General features: G+C 48.3%; 1 long non-coding RNA gene across 2 annotated transcripts in view; it reads right to left on the bottom strand.

Moving 5' to 3' along the window:
• LOC129031733 (uncharacterized) overlaps positions 1–5022 on the bottom strand; it is a 61442-nt gene extending 56420 nt beyond the window's left edge. For both annotated transcript variants that reach the window (XR_008501105.2, XR_010122963.1), the window contains exons 1-2: positions 4840–5022; positions 3741–3864 (exon numbers count right to left, since the gene is read on the bottom strand). This is a non-coding gene — a long non-coding RNA (uncharacterized LOC129031733). The remainder of the gene's footprint in view (positions 1–3740; positions 3865–4839) is intronic.
• Between the last annotated feature and the right edge of the window lie 17072 nt (positions 5023–22094).

Genomic DNA, 22094 nt, shown 5'->3' with positions numbered 1-22094 from the left:
GGAGTCTGAGGAAGAAGAATGGCGTGAACCCAGGAGGCGGAGCATGCAGTGAGCCGAGATCGCGCCACTGCACTCCAGCCTGGGCGACAGAGCAAGACTCCGTCTCAAAAAAAAAAAAAATAGATAGCAAGTGCCTTTGGAGGTGAGGCAGGGGTGGGAGAAACAGACCCCTGGGCTTCTGTCTAGGTCTTTACCCAGGTGTGGCTGGGTATTCACTTTCACTTACACCATGAGTTATGAGTCAGACATTCAGGCAGGGCTCAGCTAGGCAGTTCTCCTGCTCCCAGTGGTATCATCTGAGGTGACTGAGCAGTAATCAGTTGATGGACGGACTGGAGGTTAGATGGGCTCAGGGCTCCCAGAGAGAATATCCTAGCAACAAGCAAGTCAAGAGATTTCACCTGAGTTTTTAACCTTGGTTTCTTCTAAAAGTTCTGTTCTTTTTTTTCAATACTACTATATAATTTTATACACTTTCCTATTCCCCGCAAATATTTTCAAGCTTGTCTTGATTAAACATAGTAAGATTTGTTTTATATGCTACATCTGATTATTTCAACATTTAAGTCTTTGAGAATCCATTGTTAATTTTTTTGGGAGGTGGGGTGGTGCTGCTGATTTTCATTCATGGTATCTTAGTTCTTTGTACTTGACCATCTTTGACTATGTGCAGTTATTGTACTTGGGAAGTTATTAAAAGAGTAATCTTTGAAGGCCTAGATGAAGGTATCATCCTTCAGAGAAAACTGGAAATACCTCTTAGGACACCATTTCGTGTCCCCACAACTTCCACCTAACCCATAATATAATCACCTTCTGCTCTCCTCTCCTTGAAGTCTGGGTCTCTTGTGAGGCAATGTTAATGAGAGCCTTCTCCTTCACCTTGAACACCTTGGGGTCAACAGGTAGAGTTGGCTATTTCCTCACTTGTCAGTGCATAGCTACAGCCATTTTTTAAATTCCTCATGAAAAAATACTTGTTCCGTCTTTATTCATAGCATTCAGCTAAGTAACACCCTACACCTCAGAGATTTCATCTCTTGAGCTATATTGGTACAAGGTTTTTGCACCTGGTTCACAACATTCCTTTGCATCCAATTTCTGTCATCACTCAGAATGACATCAACATGTATTATTACATCCACTTTAAATTCAACGTGACTATAAATGAGTCCTGCAAATCTGCACCCTCTTCCTGTATTTCCAGTAATAGTGAATGTGGGAATGTCTCAGCTACTCACCTAATCACCCAACCCAGAGGCCCAGACACTTTCCTAGACAACTCTGCCTTCCAATGAGCACCAAGTGCTTCCTCAATATTTTTTCCAACTACCCCTGTTCCTGTCCCCACTGCCCCTGCCTACATTCAGCCTCCCTAATCCCCAGGCTTGGATGCTGATAAATGACTTGAGTGGCACCTACAAAACAGCTAATGAAGCTCCCCACATCCTCCCACCAGGGCCTCCACAGAGCTGGTATGAACTACAGAAAGGGGCAGTTACTTTCCCCATGACGCTGTCATTCCCATTAGTATTGCAAAGCCTTTATTTTTTAATTTGTCTCAAAGCATGACAGACCCCAAACACACATTTACTACTGGTATAGACACACACATTAAGAACAGTGGTGACTGTTACAGCTCACATAAAAGCTGAGTTCCATTGCTTGGGCTGACTTTATGTGTCGGGGGAATGCAAGCCTCTAGCATCCCATGAGAACTGACTTCTACATTGGGTGCTTTTCTGTCTCCTCCTGTGTCTCTCACATAAGACCCATCAATGAATGCTATTACGTTAACATGGGAACAAGACTATATGATGAATCAGATGGAGGCCGTGCATCTTCATTGAGGGCTGCGAGGTGGTTGTGCTGCTGTCCGGTCAGGATCTGGCAACAAAGTCACTGGGCTCAAAGTTCACACCTTCCTAGAATCCCACTAGGGTCAGCCAGTAAAGCTTGCAGAGCACTGACAAGTGCTGTGTCATAGGAACTTATAAAGCAGCAGCAACAGGCCAGGTGTGGTGGCTCACACCTGTAATCCTAGCACTTTGGGAGGCCGAGGTGGGTGGATCACTTGAGGTCAGGAGTTCAAGACCAGCCTGGCCAACATGGTGAAACCCTGTCTCTACTAAAAATACAAAAATTAGCCGGGCATGATGGTGCACACCTGTAATCCTAGCTACTTGGGAGGCTGAGGCAGAAGAATCGCTTGAACCCAGGAGGTGGAGGTTGCAGTGAGCGTCACTGTACTCCAGCCTGGGCAACAGTTAGACTCTGCCCAAACAATTACATCCCGGAGCCAAGGCCTGCACCTTCCCAAGCAGAGACCCAATGTTGGAATGACTTCTAAACAGCCTGGCATCCCTGGAGCAACAGAATCCAGTGGTACATAAAAGCCAACCAAAGGCTAGTGTTTGAGGAAGCACACCCATCACTAACAGCACCCTTATTCTCCTTACAGAAAAGGGAGAAGAGATGACCAGCTAGGAACTGACTCCAAGTACAGGCAGGAAAACAATGGCTACTTAAGGATCCGAAGGCTTCTTTAGCTTCTCCTAGCTATTGCAAAAATGCACCTAGCGATGCTTCATGTAGCACCACGAGTGGCTTGCCTCTCAGAAGAGACAGGGACCTGTTGCCTGCAATGCACACCAACCGCAACAGGGTGGAGCTATTTCTTCACAGTGACAGAGCTATTGCTACATGGCGCTATTGCTTCATTTGTAAAAGAGGTGGCTTTGGGGACGGAACTATTTCCCATCCATCAGCCAATAACAAATATTCCAAATACTTGACCTCAGTCTAACGATGTTAGAAATTATCTAAAGGAGCTTTATGCCCTTGAGAGGCTAGAATTTTGGTAAAGCCAATGTATCTTGTTTTTGTTTGGGGGGCAGGGTCTCACTCTGTCACCCAGACTAGAGTGCAGTGGTGCGAGCTCAGCTCACTGTAACCTCCACCTCCCAGGCTCAAGTGATCCTCCCACCACAACCTCTCAAGTAGCTGGGACTACAGGCACCCACCACCAGGCCTGGCTTATTTTTATATGTTTTTGTAGAGATAGGGTTTCACCATGTTGCCCAAGCTGGTCTCGAACTCTAAGCTCAAGCAATCTGCCCACCTCAGCCTCCCAAAGTGCTGGTTTTGCAGGCATGAGCCACCACGTCCGGCCTAATATATCTTGTTTACAAGCACATGAGGTGTTACCTATCAATAAATCATCCATATATATCCATATATGGACTCCTGAGGTGGGGGAAGTTTCTTTAAGTTCTTTTGTAAATGCCTAGAGATTATAGCTGGCAAATCTCTGAATCCCTGAGGGATGCATTGCCACCAATATGGAAAGCCGTCATAGGTAAACACAAAGAGATACCTTGGTTCCTCTGCTAAAGGTATAGAAAAGAAAGCTCAACATAAGTTTATTACTAAAATTAGGTCACACAATAGGAGGCTAAGAGGTTGAGTACTACAACTGTCAGCAAATATATTTCTATCAGATCTTGTAAAAATATGTAAGCAAGCTAACCTTCTTTGTCACTTTTCCTTCCTTTTTCATAGGTAATATAGGAAGAGTATTACAAGGCAAATGTCCTTTCTTTATGATTCTCTTTCTAGTTCTCTAATTACAGGTTCTATTCCCTGTATTTGAGCTAGGGAGAGGATATAGCTTTACACATGACCATGATTTTTCTTCGGTGTAAGCTACGACAGTAGAGTCAATCAAATGATGGACTTACTGAGTCAATGTGTTGAAGAAAGACTTCAGCAAACAGGGCCTCTTGTCTGACCGAAGATGGCTACACATCCTCCAATTTGCCCAGTGGAACGGCTCACTCAAGGTGTCCCATCCTTGTCACCAAACTTTTGGGGGCAGAAAAGAAACCAATACCCAAAAGAACATGCCAATTCAAAAACAGAGAATGATTAGATAATTATATTATTTAGAAAAAACCTGAATGCGTTCTGGTAGCCAGCAGGTGTCTACACAGCTATGGTAGATTTTTAGCTCTGTTGTTATGGAATTAAAGCTACAGTTACTATCCCTCATTCCATTTTTAGTAAACAGCCAGAGGCTATTCAATTTGCATCAGTAGTTACGTTGAGTTTATCCTGATGGCCTGATTTTTATAATTCTTTATCAGGCTTATCCTGATGTTCTGTTGTTATCATTCGTTAGCACTACCTCCTGTAACCGCCCAAAAGTGTACCCACACACACGAGGGCATGTTCAGTTTCCCACACTCCACCTCAACAACTGGCACCAGAATCTGCCCAGTTGCTCAAGCCAAAATCTCATGAGTCATCCTGGTTTTCTCTCTTGCCACTCTGTGGCCCCACATCCAATGCATCAGCAAAAAAGAGCTGGGAGCTGGAGAGGCAAGACTGTCTTCCTGTGAGTCCTTCACTCCGCCTGCACCTGTCTGAGCCACCATTCCACTCCCTCTCCCACCTACAGCCTGGTGATGTCTCCCTTCTCCTCTGCCTTCCCTCTTTGCAGCTCAATCTTTCTTTCCCTAGGTTATCAATTGTATAATAAAGATTATAAAATCACTCTATCCCAATAAATATAGCTTCTATACGTCTTAATGATTGAAGCACCGCAGAATTCTCGGTTTGGAAGGGGGTTTTGCTGCTTAAAAAGTTTCAAAATCACTGCCAGAGGGAACCAGCAGCCCTTTTGTTGATAGCAGAGCCAGCTCCTCTTGCACGTGAATAAACAACCATAAATGAGACACAGCACATTTCAGCAGTCTTTTAAAATCATTTAAGCTTTAAAAATCATTTAAAATACGTTTGTTTAAAAAAAGTAATTCAAATCAAGCATTTGCAACATACCTAAGATACCTCTATGGAGACTTAGCATCTACAAGACCCAGTTTGACAACTGCCAGTGCCAGGGAATAAGTGAAGTTTCTCAGCCCAAGTCACACAAGGCCCTTGCCAACCCACCTCTGCCTGCTCCCCAGGGCTCTCCTCTACCCCAGGCCTCTCTCTCCCTAAAGCCAGCGAGAGGCCCCACGATTGTCCAGCCCAAATCCTTTCCCCCTTTTCGGGAATAGCAAGTGAGTCCAAGAGATGCGATCACGTGATGCCGTCCGACCAATCTGGTATGAGCAGAGGCCCCCATTCTCCCCGGGAGCGGGGCGGGGGTGGGGCCGGGCCGGGAGCGGAAGGAGCAGGGGCGGACAGAACAGCGTGGGGAGGGGGCGGGGACAGGGCGAAGCGGGGAGGGGAGGGGAGGGGAGGGGAGGGGAGGGGAGGGGAGGGGAGGGGAGGGGGCGGGAACAGGGCCAGGTGGGGCGGCGGGCGCGCGGGTGGGGGAGCGGGCGCGGGGGTGGGCACAGCAGGCGCAGGGTCTTTCCCACATGCTGGGCTACAGGGTGAGGAAAACCCATCCCGGAGGAAGCTGGCGGTTAGGCTGGCTGAAGGCATTCTGCATGATGAACACAACAGTTCTCAAAAAAGTAATGATGTCATACCAGAGCAGCAGGAGGGGGTGGTCTGTGACCATGTATGCTTCATAAATTCTGGATTAAGCAAAGTAGGCCGGCTTCTTTTTCAATAGACGTATTGGGTTATTCCTGGGGGTGCTGCAGCCAGAGCACCTCCCACTCCTTCGCAAGGGTTACTTCTGAAGACCCCCTCTTGGAGGAGCTCTGCTGGGGCCCTGCGCGCACCTGCTGCCCTGGCCTCCTGGCCAGCAGCTCCGCCAGGCTCTAGTGTGTATGGCCTGGGCTACCTCCCGGTACTGTCGCCTCAGGCCTTGGGACCCGTTCCCGCCGCGAGGCTCCCGAGGTAGCCCCGGCCTCCGGTTCTTCTCATATAGCACCGTCGTCCAGCCCAGAGCCGGGCACTAGTGCCTTCCCTGAACGCTGAAAGTTGTTGAATGGATATGGACAATGATTAGAATCATGTAGAAAACATTAAGTGATGGTCAGTATGTTCTGCTTGGGGAATACTGAAATGTACAACACAAGCTAGAAATAACAACATTCGGAACAGCACAACTTTATAAGACCCGCGTTGAAGGAGGCAGCATTTGCGTGAGAGCGCCCGGCGCTGCCCAGAAGAGCTGGAACGCCCAAGGGAGGCCGCTGCTCAGCGCAGGACCCCTGGGCTCCCGGAAACGGGATAGCGTTGCTTATCTTTAAGGTAGAGTTGGGAAATACCTTGCTTCTCCGTAGTTTTGTGGGTGTATATACAGATACTCCTTGACTTACCATGGGGGTTACATCCCAGTGAATCCATCATAAGTTGAAAATACCATAGTCAAAGATGCATTTAATACACTTGACCTACCGAACATCATAGCTTAGTGTAGCCTGCTTTTAACGTGCTCCGAACACTTACAGTTGGGCAAAATCCTACTTTATAGTTAAGTGTTGAATATCTCATGTCATTGACTGAATACTGTACTGAGAGTGAAAAAGAGAATGGTTGTATGGGTACTCGAAGTAGAGTTTATATTGAATGTGTATCACTATCACACCAGTAAGAAGTCAAAACATCATAGGAAGTCGAACCATCCTAAATTGGAAATTGTGTGTGTGTGTGTCTGTGTGTGTGTGTGTGTGTGTGTGTGGTTTTTAACTGATAGGCAAGAGACACTTCCTAATGGCCTGTTTAATGACTCCAAATTACCTCGCGTCTCTTCATTGAGAAGGTGATTTAGTTTTCCCTAGGAGGTGAGGCACTATTTAAAGATTAATTTAAGCAACAACTCCAATAAACATGGGTTCATCTTTCAGTCTCTTATTAATCATATTCCAGAAAGAATTGAAGTTCTCTACCTGAGGCGTTCTGAAATTTTTTTCAATGTGGTTTTATGAAGTTATTTGAAATTACTTGACAGAGAGAAGACCGTTTGTTATAGTTTGTGTACCAAGAGAAGTTCCAAGTGTGCCCCTGTTAAATTCCTTGAAAAGTTTTCACCTCTTGGGACAGACACTTAAAAGAAACTGAATTGGGCCCTGGTCAGTAATCAATTTAAAAAGCTCTAGTAACTGAGAAAGTAAAATTCCACTTGCTCGTATGCCTGTCTTGCAAAGATCTATCAAAACTCCATGTTCTATTGCCTTTCTTTGGAATGAGAGCTGGAGCAGCTGACAGGGAAATCAATTGGTCCCCATCCTATTAATGCTTAATTAACATCGAGCTTGCTAGCATGTGAGCGCTCCCATAGGAAGGAGGCCTTGTATCAAGAGGAGGGAGCTGTGAGCACTGGCTGCTGGGGAGCTTTTGCAAGCAGCCCCCATGGATGGAGCCCAAAGGCAGAACACAGTTGCCGGTACTTTCTGGCTGACCGTGACCCCTGCAGTGTCAGAATGAGCCATATCACACCACCAGTGTCACACCAGAAGGGCACGAGGCAGCAATTCATGTGTGGTTGCACCTGCCCACCTCCCCGAGGTGGTCAAGGAAGGGGCAACATCAGAGGACCACCACTGTGAAGCCTCTGAGAAGTCATTTTTACTTCCTGCCACTGCAAAGCTCAGAATTGTGAGAGAGCCAGAGAAACTGCTGTCACTGCACACCCCATCAGAAGTGACCATAAGGGTTTTGTCTCTGCTCCAGGACAGGAGGCCCCCACGATGTGGTTGCAATAAGTGGGTGGTCCCTATGGTTGATGGTCCCTAAGTGGTGAGGTACTATTTAAAAATTAGTTAAAGCGATAACTCCAATTAAAGTGGATTCATTTTCAGCCTCTTATTATATTCTTATTGAATACGACTTATTATTTCAATGTGATTCAATATTTCAACAATGGTAGTGTCTCACCAACCACAACATGGTTGAGACCCTTCTGGAGGGACCTCAAGGGTGTTACCATAACCAGTGTCCCACTCCAGCTGATTGGGCCCCACCCTCAGTCCCTGCTCAAGGAGGCAACATGGCTATTTGTTGCCCAGGAGAAGCAGCTTTGTGCACCTGAGTGGGCATTATCCTCAAAAGTGGCCCATAAAGTCAGCGCCCCCAACCCCCGGCCCTGTGATGGTGAGCTCCTAAGGGCGTGAGCCTCTCATGCCACTGGAGGGCTTGAACAGAGGCTTAGCTGAGTGGGCCTTTTCTGTGGCAACAAAGGGCCAGAGAAGGGCCATCAGGCTTGGAGAGGGCTTGCTTACATTAGACAGCTGAGATGAGACCAAAGGAAGTGGGGGGTGCACGCAGCCCTGACACTGTAGGCCTTTGCCTACATGCAGCCTCTGCCCTGCAAGGGACAGCAGCTTCCTCCACCTACAATTCCTGCAAGCCTCCCATTCTCATGGGGTGCTTCCTTTGGCTTTTTGTTTTTAGGTTTGTTTTGTTTTGTTTTGTTTTGTTTTAATTTTAAGAAAAACCTGTTCAGAGCATGGGTTAATTTGCTAAAGCAATCAGGATGATTCCTTCTGAGATTCAGGGTGGAGGAGGTCATAGAAAGCATGGGCCGTTCAGAGGCAAGAGGACAGGAAGCGGGCACCATGAGAGATGGAGGGAGGGGCTCAGCCTGAACATGTTCCAGCCCCAGACCACAACATTCCTGCAAAACCCTTCCTGGAATAGGGGCCACCCTGAGCCTCTGTTCCTTGCCCCACATAAGCTCAACCTTTACCAGAAGGGCCACCAGATCCACGTTTGCTGGAGGGGGAGACCTACTGTTGGCTTGGACTCCAAGCAGGATGGAGGTCTTCCTGCCAACAATGCCCAGGGCACAGAAAGCAGAGATGGCGGGGCCCGGTCATGATGCTGAGGGGACGGAGATCCTACAGTGTTCACTGTGCAGCGGGCATGGAGCTCCAATGAGGACTGGGCCCCTAGAGGCCACGCAGGGGCGGGTGCCAAAGTAAAGAACGCCAAGACATAGGTGGTCCTGCAGTGGGAAGCTGGCATCCAGCACCTCCACTAGGTAGCGTGTGGGGCATGAAAGGACCCAAGGAGCCAATGCAAGGACAATTCTAAACAGGCCACAGCTACTCCTCTCGTTCCATGTTCTGATTTCCCAGGAATGGTCCAAGTTAACACCTGTCTTCCCAGTGTGATTTCATTTACAGAGTTGTCCTGGTTAAGATGATTAATCATATGGTCTCTCTATTTAAGGGAGATTGGCAGGTTCTTCATAGGGAAGATATTAGTTACTTATTGCTGCCTAAATAATTATCCCAAAATACCACAGCTTAAGTTCAGGCGTGGCTTAGCTGGGCAGCTTAAGTTCAAGGTGCCTCATGAGGTCACAGTGACACTATCAGTCTCACTGAAGGCTCAGCTGTGGCAGAGGGTAGGGACCACTTCCACGGGGTACTCTCATGGACTGCTGGACTGAGGGCCTCAGCTATATACCACGACAGTGGGCCTGTACACTTTGAGCCACTTTGGTGCCGTAGCACAGTGATCAGGAAGGGAGAGGGAGAACAGGAGAGCCCAAGACAGCCACAGTCTACTTATTACCTAATCTTGGGAGGGACATCCCATCATTTCACCATATTCTATTCACTGGATATGAGTCTCTAGGTCCAACCCACACTCAAAGGGTGGAGATTACATGAAGGCCGAGAAGGTGGGATCATTGTGGGGCATGTTAGAAGCCGCCAACCACCGTGAGTAAGTGGGCTCTGGGCTCAGAACTTACCCGTGGCAGTGCTTTGTGCCATCCTGCACTGATCCCCCTTGATGCTTCTCACTCGTTTCTGCTCCAGCTCCTTGCTGTTCCTCCTAGAGTTGCAGATTCAAGGAGCCTCACCAGTGACTGTGATGACTGTAAAACTCAGGCTTGTGGGTGCTATCTGGTCACCAAGGAGACAGAGGCACATGGCACCACCAGGACAAGCTCTGAAATTGGACTACCAGGTTCAAATCCCAGCTCCCCACCTTTAACTGTGTGACCGGGCCTTGGGCAAGTTATTGCAATTTTTTCTGCCCCTTGTCTATCAAGCATGGTAGTTAATAACACCTGCTTTTCAGAACCACAGTGAGAATTGTGGAGATGCTCTATTTGAGATGTACAGGGTTCTCAGCTTACAGGCAGCACTCAGCAAATGTTAATTATCATTATCCAAAACTGGGCTCCCCAGCAGGAGCAGCCCCAGCGCTCCCATGAGGCTGTGTTCGACCTGAATGATCCACACTGCCAAGAGCAGCTTCACCTTCTCTCTCCAAGCCTGATGGCCCCTTCTCTGGGCCTCTGTCGCGACAGAAATGGCCCAGCCAGCTAACCCTCTGTCCAGGCCCTCCAGTGGCATGAGAGGTCCACTTTCCTGAGACGAGCCTCCAGCCACCTGGAACTAGCCTGTTCCTCCCTCCCTCTGTTCCTGCCCTCCCGAAGCCCACAGTCCCTCAGACCCACAGTTTGGTCCCAGCTCCCTCGCTGCACCCCACCTGATGCCGTCTCTCCCAGCCATGCAGAGCAGAGCCCTGATGCCCGGCCTGGAGTTGGCGTTCCTTTCCAGGATGATATGAAGTATCAGAGAGGATGTTCCAGCCCTGGGGAGGCCCGGCATGATGGGTTCTTCCTCTAACAATATTTACACACTTCACATCATCCACGTAACATTTTATCAATAAAGGAGCTATGGCAACATGAGCTCACCTGACTGAGAAGGAAACTGATTCCACTTATAAAAGAGAACTTGTAACAGCAACATGTGTTCCAAACCCAGGAGCACCTGGGCCCAAATCCTGCTCTCCTTCTTACTCCAGGCATAAGGAAGCTTGGCTGTCGCCAACCTCTCCCCTGCAGAAGATGTACCTCATAGCATCCTGGACAGGTGAACCAAGACACATCACTGAAGTGCCAATTCATGCACCCCTGAAGGCCCGAAGCCAACCTGAGGGCTCTGCCTGCCTGGCTCCCTGCACCCGAGTCCCCAGAAACATGTTCACAGCACAGGGAGCTCCAGAGCCCAAGCCTCAGAATGTTGGAAAACAACATCAACATGAGAAATGGGTGCTAGGAGTACCTTTGTAGGTCACATTAAAATGCTTACATTAGATAACAGAGATGAGACCAAAGAAACTGGGGGAGGGGGTGCACCCAGCCCTGACACTGTGGGCCTTTGCATGTATGCAGCCTTTGCCCTGCAAGGGACAGCAGCTTCCTCTGCCTATAATACCTGCAAGCTTCCCATTCTCATGGAGTGCTTCCTTTTGGCTTTTTGCTTTTAGGTTTCTTTTGCTTGTTTTTAATTTTAAGAACAACCTGTTTGGAGAGCTGGGCATGGGGGCTTGTTCCTATAGTCCCAGCTTCTCAGAAGGCTGAGGCAGAAGTTTCACTTGAGCCTAAGAGTTTGAGACCAGCTCTCATATAGTGAGACCTTGTCTCTAAAGAAAAGAGAGAAAAAGAACCTTTTTGGACATACAAAATCTAACTTTTCCCCCTCTCTTCCTGATCCCTTTCCAGCAGTGCTTTGGGGCTGAGCAGTAAAATCCAAAAGAGATTCAGTTGGGTAAAATACTAAAATCTAGCCAGGCACAGTGGCTTGCGCCTGTAACCCCAGCACTTTGGGAGGCTAAGACAGGAGGATCACTTGAGCCCAGGAGTTTGAGACCAGCCTGGGCAAAATAGTGAGACCGTGTCTCTATAAAAAAATTTAAAAATTAGCAAGGCATGGTAGCATGCACCTGTAGTCCCAGCTACCTGGGAGGCTGAGGTGAGAGGACCACTTGAGCCTGAGAGGTCAAGGCTGCAGTGAGTTGTGGTTATGCCTCTGTACTCTAGCCTGGGAGACAGATCAAGACCCCGTCTCAGAAAAAAAAAAAAAAGTCTGCTCTCCCTGCAAGTCACCTGTGCTGGTGATGAGGAAGGCATGTGCAGTTCGTGAAAAAACAGAGTTTCTGATTTTCCACTCCTCAGGTACAGGGTGGGTGGGCCTGGGACTCCTGGTGAAGCCCTCTACTGGCAGGGTCATATCCTACCTTCAGGCTGGTGGACAGGGCACACTCCACCCTCAGGCTGGTGGATGGGTGGCCCTCAGTCTCAGGATGGTGGATGGGGGCAGACCCCCACCATTAGGCAGCGGACATGTGGGAAGACAGAAGACAGAGGAAGGAAAGGCACTGAACATGTCCACCAGGGTATTGCCCAGGCCAGCATATTTGCAAGGTAAGTTTGTCCCCTCTGTCAGGAGGGGTCTTCAGCCCCTGGAGAAGTAAGGTGCCTAAGCTCGCACAGCTGATAAGTGGCAGTTCTTGCCAATGAGTCTGAGCTAGGTGCTAATGCCTCAGTGCTCATTTTTGTAGGCTCTGCACCACCAAGACCTTATTCAGGTGTGTCCAGGCCAGCACTTCCCAAGGGCATCTAGAGATCACTGTGATCACTGGTTGTTGATGTTCATTTCTCCCACTAGTGTCTAAGCCATATGAAATTCATATTATTGCTCAAATCTGGCTCTCCCACCTACTGCCTGTGGGACTGTAGGGACATCCCACAGCCTCTCCAAGCCTCTTTTCTTATCTATAAAATGAGGTGGTAATAATAACATTGACCTCGGCCGGGCGCGGTGGCTCACGCCTGTAATCCCAGCACTTTGGGAGGCTGAGGAGTTTGGATCACCTGAGGTCAGGAGTTCGAGACCAGTCTGGCCATATGGTGAAACCCCTTCTCTACTAAAAATACAAAAAATTAGCCAGGCATGGTGGCAGGCATCTGTAATCCCAGCTACTCCAGAGGCTGAGGCAGGAGAATCACTTGAACCCGGGAGGCAGAGGTTGCCGTGAGCCAAGGTCGCGCCACTGCACTCCAGCCTGGGTGACAAGAGCAAAACTCCGTGACCTCACAAGGCTGTTGTGAGCATCAGATGTCTCCATCCACGTAAAGCACTTACAAAACTGTCAAGCCCATAATAAGTACTCAATAAATGTCAGCTGTTAATATTGTTATCTGAAAATCCTGCCTCTAACCTGAGTTCTTAATTGGGTTTACTTTTAAAGGGATCAAACCTAGTTCTCCTTGAGCACTTCATATACAAATAATGCAGAATGAAAGGGACCATGAGAACACGTGGTCAAACCTTTTCCTCTGGAGGACAAAGGTGCTTGACTGAAGCCACACAGCCAGTTGTCCACTCTCTGGGCTCCCAGGGCCTTGCAAGCCTTACTGCCCGGGGCGTCTTTTCCCCGAGAAGGACACAGGCAGCTCTCTTAGCAGTGTGTAGAATTTATTACTTTTTTGTTTTACTTGGTTTTTTTAGGGTTTATATCTTTTCTCTTCTTACTCCAGACAAAAGTTGCTTGAGAAGGCAGAAAAGAGATGGAGAAAGTTGGGGCCAACCAGTCCGAGCTTCTGCCAGTTCAGGCCCAGGCAGACAGTTGTTGGCCTGGATAGGGAAGCCAGCAGCCATAGAGCCCTCAGAAGCAGCAAAAAGTAAGAGAAGCGTGAGGGCTTCGGGGTTTGGTAGACCTAGGTACAGACCCTCCAGCACATGTGAGCTGTGTGATTATGGCACCATCCAGAGGCTGCCTGGGGTTTTACTCCCCAGGGTTCCTCATACCCTCTGGCCTGGCTGTTAGCCCCACAACTGAGGAAAGCATTGTCACAGGTACCAGGAGTTAAATTCTTGGCTTTTACATTTTGGAAGTTTAAGCTCAGAGCAGAAACAAGAGATTTGGAAGATATGAGAAAGACTAGAGCAAATTCTGTCTTCTCTTCCTGCAACAGAAATTATTTCCTAAACCGAGGAAAGAGAGGAAACCAGAGGGAAAAAAGAAGAGAAAATTTAAGCAGTAAGAAAATATAATTTTTAAAAAATATATGCCATTTGTTAGAGATAGAACATGTAAGTGTTGACAAAGAAGAGTCAAACTGTAAAATATTCGAAGAGATTTATTCTGAGCCAAATATGAGTGGCCAATGACCTGTGACCCAGCCCTCAGGAGATCTGAGAACATGTGCCTAAAGTGGTTGGATTACATCTTGGTTTTATACAATTTAGAGAGACAAAAGACATCAATCAGTACATGTAAGATGTACACTGTTCGGTCCAGAAATGTGGAACAACTCAAAGCAAGGGCTTCCGGGTCATAGGCAGATTCAAAGGTTTTCTGATTGGCAATTGGTTGAGTTATTATCTAAAGCCCTGGCATCAATAGAAAGGAATGTCTGTCTTGTGATAAGGGGTTGTGGAGATCAACGTTTTATCATGCACATGAAGCCACCAGGTAGGAGGCTTCAGAAAGAATAGACTAGCTGTTTCTTACCAAATGTTAAAAGCCTGGCCAGGCACGGTGAGTCATGCCCATAATCCTAACATTTTGCGAGGCCATGACGGGTGGATCACCTGAGGTCAGGAGTTTGAGACCAGCCTGGCCAGCATGGTGAAACCTCGTCTCTAGTAAAAATACAAAACTTAGCCAGGTGTGGTGGTGCAGCTACTCAGGAGGCTACTGAGTAAGTAGTAATCCCAGCTACTCAGGAGGCTGAGGAAGGAGAATTGCCTGAACCCAGGAAGTGGAGGTTGCAGTGAGCAGAGATGGTGCCACTGCACTCCAGCCTGTGTGACAGAAACAAGACTCCATCTCAAAAAACAAAACGGTCTGTTTTATCAGTCTTAAGATCTCTGTTTTAATGTTAATGCTGGTGAGTTGGGCCTGAATTCCAAAATGGATGAGGGTATAATGAGGCATCTCCAACTCCCCCTTCCCATCATGGCCTGAACTAGTGTTTCAGGTTAACTTTGGAGTGCTGTTGGCCAAGACAATGGGTCCAGTTAGATGGTTGGAGGTCTTAGAATTTTATTTTTGGTTTATATAAGGTATATAGGAATCAACCTAAAACATAATATTCGAGACATATATAAAGAAAATTACTAAAAATGGTGAGAGAAAATAATGAACTAAATGGAGAACTATACCATGTTCATGAATAGAAAGACTCACTATTATAGAGGTCAGTCCTGTCCAAACTGAACTATAGATTCCATAAGTCGCAATCAAAATTCCAATCGAATTTTGAAGGAATTTGACAAGTTGCTTCTAAAACTTATAGATAGAAGAGGAAAGGCCGAAGAATTCATAAAGACTTTTGCACAACCAGGCAGCCACACAGCTTCATGCCACCAGCCATCCCCTCCCCCACTTCCTTCCATGGTAGGCACTCATTCCTTACTCACCTGGATCAGCAGCCTCTCAGGTCACAACACACTCTCAGGCCTCATGCACCTGTCCTTGCAACTACCTCTCCCATGGGGCCTATTCTGGTCCCTCCATTGAACATGCCCTCTAAGCCTTGGCTGTGGAGGGTGAAGGACCCCACTTCACTCCATCTCTGGGCAGGCTGTCTGTAGGCCAGGCACACTCATCCTGAAGGAGCTCACAATGTGGGAGCACATCACCACACCTAGAGTAGGGAGGTGAATGACAAGAGCACAGGCTGAACACAGCCCCAGGAAATGCTCCTGGGGACAGGGCCAGCCCAAGGAGGAGGTTATTCTAAGAGCAGTGGGGGGTCCAGGCAAGGATTTTCAGGAAGGTGGTGATGGGTCAAACGTTTAAAGACGCTGGGCATGGAAGGCTCACTGTCATCATCAGCAGTAGAAACAGGCAGGTGTCTGGGACCATGCATAGCCAGTGGGACAGACATGGGCATTTGCAGGCCCTCTGAATGCCCCCTTGGCACCAGGAGATCTGTGGATGAGACCAGCAGGCAGCCAGACCCTAGGTAGGCATGTCAAGGCACAGCCCCAGCCCACCCAGGAGGAAGCCCTGGGAGGAGGCCGTGGCTCTTCCCTCCACCTGGACAGAGTGGGTGTGGCTCTGCTACTGTTCTGTTGACAAGTGCCTCTCAAATTTGAAATGGCAGAGGTTGGAGAAATAAATTATACAGAATATCACCATGTGCTCCCAGATTGGAAGCATTCAGAGGTTGCTAATCATAATAAATTAATGTAAAAAAAAAATCTCAGTGGGGTCCCATAGGCTGCTTCAAACACAGCCTTGTCCTCAGTGTGGGTGCCTGAGTTTTCCCATGGCTGTGACATCCAAGTGATGTTTAGCAATAATATGCAATGTAAGATTTTGTTTATGTAGAGGGAATTTTGTTTCAGAGGCCTCAATATTCCCTTGACCCCACAGCAGGGCCCATGGGGGCTCCGTTCACGTAGGGTGAAGCCAGCATCCTGTGGGCACAACCAGCAAAACACCCTCAGACCTGTGGACAACTCACTTCCTGATTCCCAGAGAGAATTCCAGGAGACCTGGCAGCCCTCCAGGCATGGTTGGTGATGGTGTGCATGGAAGCTTCTGAGCCCATGAAGAGTGATAGAGGGGGGTCTGGCCAATCTGGTCCCACACCCAGCTTCAGTGATCAATGAATGCTTGACCTCTCTGGGTCTGTGACTCTCTGTGATTCAGGGGTGTGCCTATGTACCTCCCAGGGCCGTTGTGAGGACTCAATGTCGATGTTCCTGGAAGCAGCTGCCTGAGACATGCTCAGCAAAGGTCCACACTGCCTCCTTCCTTCCACTCCCCACTGCTTTGACACACTTAGCACATCTCGTTCCTCTGAGTGGTCACAGGAAGATACCCAGAGCTGTGGGGGCTGTTCCTGCAGGGCGGGCTCTGATCCTTGTCATCACTGTCTCCAGAGGAGCTCAAGTACTGGTTGAAGGCTAGGGTGAAGCTGATCTCACCCCATCTCCTCAGTCCTCACACACAAGTCAGTTGGACATGCAGATTCCACAGGCCTGATGTCATCTAACAAGCTGAAGTTTCCCCTGGGATCCAGCAATCCAAAGCTCTTCCTGAACAAAGCCCTCCCATTCAGTCTATAACACTCTGCCTCTGTCCTCCCAAACTTTAGGTCCTTCTCACATTCAAAATACATTCATTTTATCCCAATAGCCCCAAAAGTCTTAGCTTGTTCCAGCATCAATGTCAAGGTCCACAATCTCATCTGAATATCATCTAAATCAGATATGGGTGAGACTGAAGGTGCAATTGATCCTGAGGGAAAATTCCTCTCCAGCCATGAACCTGTAAAACGAGACAAGTTATGTGCTTCCAAAATACAATACTAGGGCAGGCAGAAGATAGACATTCCCATTCCCAAAGGGAAGAAAAGAAAAGAAGGAAGGGTGACAGGTCCCAAGCAAGTCCAAAACCTAGCAAGGCAAGTGTCATTAGATCTTAAGACTCAAGAATCATCTTATTCGGCTGGATTCTCTGCCCTCCAGACCTCCTGGGACAGCAGTCCCGCCTCTGCAGTTCTGCCATTTGGGGGTCATGCCTCCCAGACCCTACAGGGTGGTGCCAAGGCTTTGGTCAGAGGCCACCTGGCCTATTCAAACTGAAATGGTGGTGTCTCTGTGATCTCTGAATCACCTTCAGGGTCTGTCTTCCCCTTCCTTGAAGAAGAGTGCACATGCGTAGCCAAATCACTCTATGGTCTGGTCCAGTCAGATCTAAGAATTCTGACAGCCTTCCATCACTTCATCTATTTTTTTCCGCCCCCTTTAGTTCAAATTAGCAGCGTCTCTGCTGGTATAATTCCATCTCTATTCCTGGCTTCCACTGAGATGGCTGAAGAAGTCCATGAGTCACACCCATGATTTCTTTATCAAATGGCTGTACAGCCACACCTGTAGTGTTTCCTTCAGAACAAGATTTCTCACTTTTTGAAATACAGAGAGGCTGAGAACTTCTCAGATATTCAAGTTCTGGTTCCCTTTTGTTTAAGAGTTTCTTCTTCAATTCCTCTGTCTTCTTTTGCATTTTACTATAAGCAGTCAGGAGGAGCCAAGCTGCTCCTTCAACTCTATGCTTAGAAATCTCCTTGGCTAGATATCCTACTCCCTCACTCACAAGCTCCGTCTTCTACAAAACACCAGAACACAGTTCAGCCAAGCTCTGTGCCACGTTATAACCAGAATCACTATTCTTCCAATTTCCAATAACATGTTCCTCATTTCCAACTGAGACATCACCAGAATCACCTTAAATGTCCATATTTCTAGCACATACCTCAAAGATCTTCCAGCCTCTACCCATTACCCAGTTCCAAAGACGCTTTCACATATCTCTGTATTTGTTATAGTCAGGTAGAGTACAGATTCCCCTTCTTTTTAGGCACCTGTGTACCCCCAAGCATGAAATAAAGAAAAATCCCAAGGTCCCTTAAAAAAATTTCCAGGCGTCTGGCTAGTCCCAGAGGTAATTAAGTCCTTGTTTAAAAAAGGTAATAATAGCCTAAGAACAATAGTCAACGAAGTTAAAGCTCCAGAAATGCTTGCTTTCCCTATAGAAACTAAAGATAAAATCTTAACATATGTCCCTAACCTGTCTTTCAGAGGCTGGGACCCCTACTGAGGACCCCCTCCCCCCTACTAAAGATCCACTGGCACACAGACCCCAGATGAGAGAGAAACTAAGATGAAAGTTTTACTATTGTCTTTGTTCCAAGTTTCTTCCTGAGGGGCTGTGAGAAACTCACTCCCTCTAGCAAGTTAACATTTTTCTACTGACCCCCTAATTTTTAAACAAAGCTTCTCTCCCTTACCAATCGCAAATCAGAAGATCTTTAAGTCCACCCATGACCCACTGTGAGTCCCCATTCAAGATGTCTCATCCTTTTAAGCTTAAACCAATGTGTAACCTCTGTGTATTGATTTAGGATTTTGCCTGTAGCTTCTGCTTTCCTGCAACTTACCCCTGCCTGTGAGACATGGGGGAGGCCAGATCTTGAGCATTTAGCTGCCTGGTCCTCCTCACTTAGGGCTCTGCAGTAAACACCTTCCTTTCTACCACAGCAGAAACCCTGGTATGGGTATTTGGTATTATTGTGCACAGAGAGCGGCCCCCAGTTTGGTTCTGTAATGATAGTTAGCACCTCACTTCTTAGTCCTGAAATCTGTATTCATCTGCTCAGCTGCCATCACAAAATTCCACAGACCAGGTGGCTCAAACAACAGAAACGTATTTCTCACAGTTCTGGAGGTGTGAGATCAGTGCCACTACGGTGAGACCCTGGTGAGCACTCTTCCTGCCTGCCTTCTCAAAAGCCCTTTGTGACTCTTCTCATAAGGACACCAATCCCATCACAAAGGCCCCACCCTCAGGACCTCATCTAAACCTAATCACTTCCCAAAGGCCCCACCTCCTCACACCAAACTGGGAGTTAGGGCTTCTGCATGTGAATTTTAAGGAGACACAGCTCAGTCCATAACCTCTCCCCTAGTGGCTTGGGAGTATACTGTGGCACCAAGGTGACATCCAGCCCAGGCCCTGGAGTGAGGAATTTTGGATCCTCAGCGCGGAGAAAAGCTGATGGGGCCAGACTGCACGCCCCCGCTCCACATCCATCCTGCTCCTGCTGCTACTGTGCCGGCAGCCACTGAAGGAAGCTTGTATTGCAGGGACACACCTGTGTGAGCTCACTACAAGGAACAAAGCCTTTGATCAGACTGGAAGATGCTGGGAGCTGTAGTCTGGAGGAGAAAAGCTGACCCCTGCCTTAAGCTGCCTGCATCTCCCTGCAGCCCCAGTAGAGCATCCCACTCTCAGCCTCAGCCTCAGCCTGGCCCCTGTGGACAGCACCACTCAGTCTGCCCCTGCCCTGGCCACGTGGACCCCAAAGACACTGCAGGGGTCAGCCTCCAGCCTCCTGCCTCCAGCCTCCCCGCCAGCCTGGCCCTCCCATATATCTGCTGGGTCCCTCATTGGGACCCAACTGCCCGCTTCCCTGACTTCAGGTCCTGGGTCCCTTTCTCTGTGTTCTTTGTCTGCCTCCTCCCTCCCAAATGAGGTGCCCTCACTGCACCTCAGGGGGAAATGGGGCCAGAGCCTGTGGAGCAGGAAGACCCCTCAGGGTGCTCAGAGCCCTGCTGCTGCCTGCTCCATCCCCAGGATGTCACCTCTGTGGAGAGAAAGATGAGAGAAAAAGGAGGGATGGGCACATGGGAGAGGACAAAGGGTCCTGGAAAGGCAGGGATGGAAGGAGGGGAGCCAAGGATTACATTCAGAAAGAAAGAAGCCCATCTCAGGAGGGGTTCAGCTTCCATGGAGAGGCAGAGTGGATACCCCCTCCCACGCTGCACCCCAGGGCCTGGAGGAGGTGCTGGAGACCTAAAGAGGTCAGTCAGAGAGCCCAGGTCCCAGGACGCACCAGCTCCACAGTGCGAGGGCCATCTGCCCCGACCTGGGTCTCCTTGGTGGTATGGTTGGTAGACTCTAGCTCGGGGGCAGAAATCCTGTGCCCAGGAGGGACGGGGCCTGAGGCCTCCTTGGCCCGCCCCTTTGTCACAGGAGCTTGGCAGGTACCAGGCATTCATGTGACTAACTCGTGAAGGGATGAGTGAATGAAGAGAGATGATTCACAAGAAACCTGCTGGAGAAGGTAAAGCGCTGTCCAGATGCCATCATTCCTTTTTTTCATTTCTGCAATTCTGCCTTGCCTTTTGGGTCCCTTCCATTCAGCACTTGGCCCAGTGTCACACCTCTACCCAAGCAGCTTGTCTCCCGAGGTGTTTGGATGCCCTTATGCCCACTCAACCTGCTCCTCCTCGCTTCTCTAAGCTGACTGTCAGCAAAACCCAGGGCCCCAGAAACCCAGGCCCCTCCTCTATGGAGCACCTCCTGGGTCTCCATGGGTGCTGCATTCACCGAAAAGGATCAGGCAGGAACACAATTTACCCTTTGCAAGTGTTCCCGTTGGGTTTGCTAGTCACTTTGCAGTATTTCTGCAGGGTGATGATGAGATGCTAGCGGACTCCCCAGCACTCACCACCACACTCTCAGAAGTACATCCCCCATAGGAAACTGGCCCATGGTGGGGACAAATAATAGACCTGCAAAAATGTCCACACCCCGATCCCCCGAACGTTACCATGTGGGGAAAGCCTTCGTAAATGTGATTATGTTAAGGATGTTGAGATGAGGGATTATCCTGGATTATCCAGGTGGGCCAAGTATGATCTCAAGGGCCAGGGTTGGGGAAGGACAGGTGATGGTGGACGCAGAGGCTGCAGAGATGGGACATCTCATCAAGGAGTACAGGCAGCCTCCAGAAGCTGCAGGCTCCAGAAAGAACACATCCTGATGGCATGTTGATTCGACTTTTTAAATTTTTTATTTATTTATTTTTTGGGAGACAGGGTCATACTGTGTCACCCAGGCTGCAGTGCAGAGGTGCAAATACAGCTCACTGCCACCTCCACCTCCCGGGCTTAGGCAATGTTTACATCTCAGCTTCCCAAGTAGCTGGGACCACAGGCACGCACCAACACACCCGGCTAATTTTGTTGTTGTTACTGTTTTGTAGAGATGGGGGTCTCATCATGTTGCCCAGGCTGGTATTGAACTACGGGACTTAAGCGATCTTCCCACCTGGGCATCTCAAAGTGCATAGCCACTGCATCCTGCTGACACATTAATTTTAGCCAAGTCAGATTCATTTCAAATTTCCTGTCTCCAAAACCGTAAAACAGTAAATGTGTGGTGTTCTCAGGTGCTTATGGTGGCGTTTTGTTACAGCAGTCGTAGAAACTGAAAAGAAACACCCCTGCCCCAGCGCTTTTGCCCATTCCTTCACTCAAAATTCTGTTGTTTCACTTTTGTTATACAATCTTTATTCAACAAGTGTCGAAAGCCCACCACAGAACATTTTCTAAATTATAAAGGAATGCATTAAATCAGTCATACTCATGTCCCAAAGCTGACCACTGGCCATTCTGGGTGTTTCCTTCCAGTCTTTCCTTTTGTTTGTAAACAGTCTTTTGCTTGCAGTGATACCACCATATCTTTGTATTGGTCTTTTCCCACTTCACATCAAGGCACGAGCATTTTCCCTCCAGTTAAAAACCCCTCTGTCCCATGAGTGGTCACACACCGTCATCAAGCCCGACCCTTAGCCCCCTCCCTGCAACCACTGATAGTCTCAGATGTGCACCATTCTAAACAGTGCCAGGTGTTTCTGCTGTGACTTTGTTTGGCTTTCTTACTGCTTCTTAGAACCAATTCCTAAAATCAGAATTACAACATCAAAACTATATAGATGTGAACCAAGTCAGAAAAGCACTTTCCAGCAAGATTGTCCCAGTGACCACCCTAATCACCGTGTATCTCCTTTCACACTTGCCAGAACGGCAGAATGGCTTTCATTAAATTCTGACTGGTGTGATTGCTCCCCGTGA

Source organism: Pongo pygmaeus, chromosome 11 (genome assembly GCF_028885625.2).
Source record: "Pongo pygmaeus isolate AG05252 chromosome 11, NHGRI_mPonPyg2-v2.0_pri, whole genome shotgun sequence".
Classification (NCBI taxonomy): Eukaryota; Metazoa; Chordata; class Mammalia; order Primates; family Hominidae; genus Pongo; species Pongo pygmaeus.
This window is presented reverse-complemented; position numbering and strand designations above follow the sequence as displayed.